We start from the raw sequence: 8,573 nt of genomic DNA, 5'->3' as shown, positions 1-8,573 counted from the left end.
TAGATTAAGTGTTCATTCTTCCATCATTCAACAATCATTTTCTACAAGCTAAGGGTCAATTAAAATTATTAGATTAAAAATCAATATACAGAAATGTGTTGCATTTCCAATGAAAAATGTGCTAACAGACAAAATAAGAAATCAATCCCATTTCCATTACATCAAAAAGAATAAACTAGCTAGGAATAAATTTGACCAAGGAAATAAAAGAACTATACTCTCAAAACTATAAGACATTGATGAAAGAAATGGAAAAGTGCAAATAAATGGGAAGCTATTCCATGCGCATGATTAGGAGGAATTTATATTGTCAAAATGTATTACCCAAAGCAATATTAACCAAATCCAGTGCAATCCCCTTCAAAATACCAATGGCATTTTTCAGTGAACTAAAAGCAAATCCTAAAATTTATATGGAATTACAGAAAAAAAATAATTCCTGAACAGCCCAAGCAATTTTGATTAAGAACAAAGCTGTGGTATCATCTTCCCTGATTTCAAACTATACTACAAAGCTAGTGATACAAACAGTGTGGTACTGGTACAAGAACAGATACACAGACCAACGGAACAGAATATCCCAGAAATATATCCACGCTTACATGGTTACTATATGACAAAGGAAGCAAGAATATACTGTGGGAAAGGGAAAGGCTCTTCAATAGCTGGTGCTGGGAAATCTGGACAGCTACATGCAAGAGAATGAAACTGGACCACTTACACCAGACACAGAAGTAAACTCTAAGTGGATAAAAGGCCTAATGTAAGACAAAACCATAAAACTCTCAGAAGAAAACATTGGCAAGAATCTTGTGAATTGCATGAGCAAATTTTTCTGGATATGCCCTGGGCAAGAGAAACAAGCAAAGATAAACAAGTGGCACTACATCAACCTAAAAAGCTTCTGGACATCAAAGGACACTCTCAGCAAAATGAAAGGGCAACCTACTGCATAGGAGAATAGATTTGCCATAGCTATATTTAATAAGGGGCTAATATCTAAAATACAGAAAGAACTAATTATTAACACCAAAGAAACAAATAATCCAATTTAAAAAATGGGCAGAGTACCTGAATAGACATTTTTCCAAAGAAGACATACAGATGGCCAACAGATACATGAAAAGATGCTCCACATCATTAATCGTCACCAAAATGCAAATCAAAACCACAATGAGACATCATCTCGCACCAGTCAGAATGGCTTGTATCAAAAAAACAAGTGTAAAGAAGACTATGGAGAAAAGGGAACCCTTGCACACTGCTGGTGGGACTGCAAATTGGTGCAGCCACTATGGAAAGCAGTATGGAGGCTTCTCAACTAAAATAGAACATATGACCCAGCAATTCCATTTCTGGGAATTTACCCAAAGAAAACAAAAAAATCACTAATTCAAAAAGATAATATGCACTCCTGTATCACACAAGAGCCAAAATACAGAAACAAATGTAAGTTTCCACTGACAGATGAATGGACACAAAAGAGGTGGTACATATATGCAAAGGAGTATTATTCAGCTGTAAAAAAGAAATGCTGCCATTTGTGACAACATGGATAGTATAGACCTGCTGGGTGTTATGCTAAGGGAAATAAGAGAAAGACAAATACTATATGATGTCACTTACATGTGGAATCTAAAAAGCAAGACAAATGAACAAACAAAACTGAAACTCAAATGCAGAACAGACTGTTGGCTGCCATAGGGGAAGGGGATGGAGATGGGTGAAATAAGGTTAAAAAATTAGAATGTTTGATATCTGGATGATGGTTAACATGAGTATACACATGTCAGAATTCATCAAGTCGAACATGTAAGATTTGTGCATTTTATTGTATAGTCCTGATAATAAAAACTGAAAAATGTAAGAAGTGAGTTCCTTCAGATAAAATTTAAAAAAGTACATATAGGAAAGTGGAATAGTTGGATCATAGGTATGAACACGGTCAACTTTATACATAACAGTGTCATTGCAGTTGTGCTAAGACTGGACGAGAGAAAAATCTGCTACAAACTTGCCAGTTTTTCTTTTTTGCTAATTTGGTAGATGAAAATGGTGCTCCACTATAGTTTTAATTTCCATTTTTTAAATTTATTAAGACCTTGAGCCTCTTTTTTACATTTACTGGCCATTTGAGTATCTGCTTCTATAGGTTGTTCTTTCTGATTTTTCAGCTGGACCATTTCTTTTCCAGTCGGCTCACAAAAACATCTCAGTATATCGTAGATCAGGGATGTCCACCAGAAATACAACATGAGCCGCTTAGATAACTGAAAATTTTCTAATAGCCACATTAAAAAAGTGAAAGGAAAAGAGTGAAATCAACTTTAGTAATATATTTAACCTAATATACATATTTTCATTTTAATATATTCAGTATAATAATTAAGATATTGCACATTGTTTTTCATACTAAGTCTTTGAAATCTGGTGTGTATTCTACTTTCATAGTACATCTCAGTTGAGACGAGCCACATTTCAAGCCCTCAAAAGCCACAGTGGCTTTGTGCCTGGCCTACTGGGTGGCACGATTCCAGATAGTAAACATTTGCCAGGTAGATAATTACAGATATCTTCTAGAAGTGTGAGGCGGCTTTTTTTTTTTACTTCCTTTAAGATATTTTCTGCCTGTGGCACTGAATCAAAATTATAGTCAAACATATAATTTCCTTTATGGCCTGCATTTTCTATGGCTGGTCTAAAAAAAAAAAGTCCTTCACTTTCCCTGGGTCATAAAAACACACAGCTATACTGTCTATTATAAGTTTTACAGTTTGCAAGTAACAAAAATAACAAAAACGTAAGTGAATTTAGCAAGATTGCTTTTGTCAAGGTCAATATAAAAAAACCTACTGTATTTTTCACATATTAGAACAAACCATCAGAAGTTGAAATAAGAAAAATTCCATTAACAAAAGCATCAAAAATACATTTTTAGGAATAAATTTGATGATATGCAAGATTTGTACATTAAAAACTGCAGAAAAACAAAGACTAAATAAATGCAGAGATATACTTTGTTTATGCTTTATTGTTAAATATAACAGTATTTCCCAAATAGATCTATAGAGCCAACATAGACTCAGTCAGAATCCCAATAGGCTTTTCATAATTGACAAGCTGATTCTGAAATTCCTAGGAATTGCAAGGCACCTAACGAGCCAAGACAGCTTTGCTGTATGTATCTCAGCCCCTGGTGGGAGTCCTTGGAGATGCTGGCTGCACGAACACCCCTCAGAACCTGACCTGCGTGAAGCCAGCCAAAATGCCCTCTGTATGGACAGCTGGCCCTGACTTCCGGGATGGACTCTGCCTTGGGTGCGTGGGGGGCCTCTTCTTCTGGAGCCTCCTGACAGAAACCCCGTCTTGGCTCTCAACACTCCTCCGAAGGTTGTTTGTACCCTGCTCTTCCTCTTGGTAGGAATCCCTCTCTTTAAAGGTGTAATTTCTAGGGTCATTCAGCCAAGCAGTGACATACTTTGAAAATAAATGATGCCAGAACATCATGTGGGAACAGAAGCAAAAGGAAACCTTGACCTGAAAATTGACCCCCAATCTAAAAATTTTTCTTTTAGTTCAACTCATGCATCACGGTTGGTAGGCGTTGGACACTGGCTGCCGTGCTCAGGAGGATGGGCTGCGAGGAGATGCCAACATTTTCTGCTTGGAACTTACACCCACTCCCTTCTGTCTGGTACCGAGACACTAACCCGCTCCGTCTGAATCCCTGTGGGCCGACGATACCTAGAACCGGGCACAATGGCCCGGGGCACCAAAACAAAAGGAAAGCGGCTCCCTGCCGCAGGATCACGAGGCCTTCGCCCCGACCCTCGCCGCGCACCCTTGCAGGCTGGCGCTGGCCTGCTTGTATCTTCCCTCTGCGAATATCCCCTCCTTGTTTTCTGGGGAGATTCTTTGGGTGACCACCCTGCTCCATCTGTTTGAATAAGGTATCCTTTTTTGTTGCATTTTGAGATTCAGAGTCTGAGAAACGGACATTCCTTTTCTCTCATTTTTGAAAGATACGCTCACTGTGCACAGAATTACGTTGATGTGCTCACTGATGATATGATTCAGTTTTCTTCTGGATTCTGTTGAGAAATGATCTGTCAGTCTAACTGCTCTACCCTTGAAGATGACTTTTTTCCCCACCTTCTTTAGTTGCTTTTAAGATTTTCTCCCTCTTTGTCATTCAGCAATTTCACACTAATGTGTTTAGTGTGGATATTGCCTCACACTGCTGGGGATGCTTCGGGCTTCTTAACGCTGTGGAGTCAAATATTCTGGAACATTCTCAGTTATCATATCTTCAAATACAGCCTCTTTCCTGTTCCTCTGTGTTCTCCATCTAGGAGTATGACGTGAAGAAGTCACACTTCTTATCATAACCTCTTTTTTATCCTCATCTCTTTCTCATGTTTTTCATTTTTATGTTTCTTTAGACTTTGTTCCAGGTAACATTTTCATATCTGCCTTCCAGTTCATTAATTGTACTAAGTCAAATCTGCCAATAAACTATATAACCAAAATTTTAACTTAATTAAAAATTTTAAACTCTTCCAGTTCTTTCCCCGTATTTTTCAAGAGTCTCTTACTTTTAAAACATATTAACCATTGGTTATTTTACATGTAACAAATCCAGGGCCCGGACTCTGCAGGGCCGTTCCCGCTGTGTGTTTCATTGATTCTCATTCGTGGTGCCTCGTGCCCTTGTGTATTTTGTGATTCGGACTGTGAACTGCCCCTTTTCCTTACAGTTTTATCTATAGGAAATGATTTGAGGCTTTGGTATTTCCAGAGAGAATTTATCTATATATGCTTCTGCTAGACCTTCCTGTGGGTGCTGTAGAACCGGGACCACTTTAGATTAAATCAGAGCTGGCATTTTACAGAAAGAAGGAACATGAATTCAGGCTGAGGCCGACGTGAGGGCTGACTTCTGATTTAAATGCTTGGCGTAGAATGACTTCCCCTCTCTCCAGGGCTGACAAACAAGTTTCTTTATTGTCTTTTACTTGCACTGGAACTTTTTTGAGAGATAATTCACATGCCATAAAATTCATAATTTTTAAAGTATATAATTCAGTGATTTTCAGTATATTCACAGCTGTGCAACCATCACTATCTGATTTCAGAACATTTTCATCATCCCCAGAAGAAACCTCATCCCCAGTGGCAGTCACCCCCCCACCCCCATCTTTCCTCCCTTCAGCCCGACAACCACGAACCTATTTTCTGTCTCTAGGGATTCACCAGTTGTGGGTGGTTCCTGTAAATGGAGTCATAGTGTGGCCTTCTGTAAGCGGCTTCTTTCACTTAATGTTTGCACGGGTATGCACGGCGACTTCCACTCACCCTCACAATGCAGGGCGTGCGCCCTGACATCCTGACTTTACCAGAAGTGACCGAGTGACTGAGCTTTGGCCATTGGAATGTGAGCAGAAGTAACATACATGACTTCTAGGTCATTTCCTTAAAGGAAAGTTGCTTGCCCTCTTTTTCCTTTTTCTCCATTCTCATGGGCTGGTGAATTCCCGCGGGTGACAGTGAGCTGGCTGAAACTGCGTAGAAAGTGTAATTCTTCAAATTAACAGAGAAAGTGAGTGGACACTTAGGTCCCTGACCAGCTTGTGTGCACAAGGGTACCTCTGAAATATCAAAATTGTTTGGCATGAACTTCTAAGATAGATCTTTTGTTTACAGCAGTTTAGCCTGCTCACTAATTGGCATAATTAGAATGTAGCATCATTTATTTTATCATTTGCCTTATATTATTTTATTACATTATTATTTATGTATAATATAATGTTATATATCAATATTATTCTAATATTTTTAATAATAATAATGCCATGAACAAACATAGAGTTCATCAGTCCACAGAGAATCAGATTGATACCAGCGTGACTTGTGACCTGTCAGACTCCTTGGAGTAGGAGTTGGCTGCCCATCTCTGGTGGAGTAGCTGATACGTACGAAATACGTAATGAAGGCGGCTGCCCAGCCTTTTCTGCAATCCCATGAAAACCAGATCCTGGCCGAGGAAACCTGCGCACAGTGCTTACTTATTGTGGCACTCGGCTGGCCCTGCTTCAGTCCTCTTGGGTGACTCTCAGACTGCCACTGAGCGCCCCAAACCAGTCATACATCTGCAAATCCTTGGTATGTTTGGAGAAGGGTAATTGGTACTGACATGCTTTGAAGAGAACTGTAAACAGAAGAGGAATTCATGGCTAACATACTTTCTTTGACATTAGCAGGGAAGCAACTTAGGCTGGGTTAAGGTTCAGCAGGGCTGTTTCCAGGAGGGGCCGTGGAGGACCTGCGGCTGCTGCGGGTAGCAGAGTCATGACTAGACAGACGGTCCCCCAGAGATGATGCAGACTACTTGAGAGGGGTGCCTTGGGCCGCACCAGGTTTCCCTTGGTACAAAGGTTCAAAATCGGCAGTAGTCCATTTAAGAGTATTTAAAAAGTCAGGTAGTTGAATAAAAGTGTGACTAGAGCAGGAAAATTCACCGAAGGTTCTAGTGCTGGAAGACAGGATTCAATTGGATGTCAGCTGTCTGTCTTGTCTCAGCTCAGCCATTAATTGATTGGTTTTGTGAGTTTTAGCAAATCATTGAAAATGTCTGGGATTCAGATTCCTCATCTGTACAATGGAAGGACTAGACTAGAATCCAGGATTTACTAGTTTATGCAAAATCAACTTTGCAGAGAGGAAGATTCTCAGGCTGCTTGGAAACCCACGAGAAAGGAGACCACGATCAGTTACTGTGTGCCCGAGCATGGCACGGTGAGGCACGGCTGCAGAAGCACCCAGCCTGGGTGCAGGCCTGTCTGTCAGGGCACGTACAGCTGTCACACTCCACCACTTAGTCACTGATGGTAACTAACCAGAAAACACAGTGATGGGTTATTTCAATAGAACTTCACATACAGGAAATAAAAAAAGCTTAGTAGTGCACAGAAAGTAAATTATTGTTAAAGGCTGTTAACTCTGATAACAATGATTGTGTCAAAGCAAGTGTATCAAATGGCTGTATCAAAATTTATATCCATAGGCCGAATATGACTATCATACCAGATTGAGACTGAGAACACTGAATGATCTAGGAACGTCCAGTTAGCGGCAGTAGCATAAAAGTATGTCCCAGGACAATAAAGCACTAGAAGGGCAACTCAACCAGGGCAGAGGTATCCCAGATAATTGCATCTAAAAAGAGGCCTCACAGCAGGTATCCTCCATGGGCCCCTGGGACACTACAGATTTCTAAATTTATTTATACTAATATTCAGAAAGAAAAATGCAAAAGGACACAGCCTCACAGAGGCCCCCACCTGAGGTCCCGAGCAACCACTCTAGGTCCCCTTGCAGGGGCCCAGCCTGCAGGCTGATGGCAGCCCTACACTATCTAATGGAAACAAAGAAAACCTCTGGAAGGACAAGGTCTTACCTCAGGCCACTCAGGACTGCCACACTGCCACACATAACGCTGTGCTGAAGATGAACTTGCATTATTGTTGCACAACACACAAGCCACAGCCTGCTGTGACCGGCTGCCCGCAGGTGGGAGCAGCAGGCAGCGAACAGAATCTTAGCTGCAAAAGCATTAGACAGTAAAACTGTCACTTAAAAGCAAAAAAAAAAAAAAAGCATGACTGAATGATATAAAGGAGATATTGCAGATATGATAAAAAATTAAAATGATAAAAATATTCACATTGAAAAAGAATGAAATATAATTTCTTAAACAAATACATAGTCATAGAAAAACGATCTTGCAATAGATGGCTAACCATCGGATCAGACCCGAGTGAAGAAAACAGCACTGGATGAATGATCTGCGAAAATTCCCCAGGACATGGCGCCAAGAAAAACGTGAACTAAGAGACAGAGCAGAATGTGGTGGCCAGTAGGTATCTCATGGGAATTCCAGAAGGACAGAGAGAGGGAAATTAGGGAAAAAACATTTAAAGATACAATGGCTGAGAAGTTTTCATAATTGATGAAAAATAAGACAATATTTAGAAAGAACAATGGTCACTAGGATAAATAAAACCCACATCGAGGTTAATCACTGGGGAACTACAGGACACTAGAGAAAAAGACACAGGCTGGAAGCGGCCAAGGAAAGCAGACTAAGGAAGGAAGGGCGGCCAGCCTGGTTTAGAGACCACAGAGTAAGAGCTCCGAAGCACTGAGAGGAAAGAACTGAATCTAGACTTCTACATCCAGGTTACTCTCATTTAATGGTGATGGAAAAGCAAGCAAGTTTTCAGACACAGCTTGGGAGAGTCTATTACTAACACTATTGCAGAAAAAGCTACTGGATACAGAATAACAATAACATGTACATATACTTGTTATATATGCAGCCATATCTTATGGATAAGAGTTCAGAAAATACACAGAAGGGAGAAAAAGATGGAACAAGTTATGAACAAAAAACTGGTGCACATGTGGATAAATGTAACAAGCTGTGACTTGATGGAAAGGTGGTTGGTTAGAATGGGGGCAAAACACTATATATGTTGTTTAGAAGATGCATACCTAAATGTACGGATGCAGAC

General features: G+C 40.1%; 1 protein-coding gene across 1 annotated transcript in view; it reads right to left on the bottom strand.

Moving 5' to 3' along the window:
* SLC2A13 (solute carrier family 2 member 13) overlaps window positions 1–8,573 on the bottom strand; it is a 244,959-nt gene that overhangs the window by 29,389 nt on the left and 206,997 nt on the right. The gene's annotated exons all lie outside the window — the stretch shown is intronic.

This window comes from Manis javanica, chromosome 15 (assembly GCF_040802235.1).
Source record: "Manis javanica isolate MJ-LG chromosome 15, MJ_LKY, whole genome shotgun sequence".
Taxonomy (NCBI): domain Eukaryota; kingdom Metazoa; phylum Chordata; class Mammalia; order Pholidota; family Manidae; genus Manis; species Manis javanica.
The sequence above is the reverse complement of the archived record's forward strand: the minus strand, read 5'-3'. Positions and strand labels throughout refer to the sequence as shown.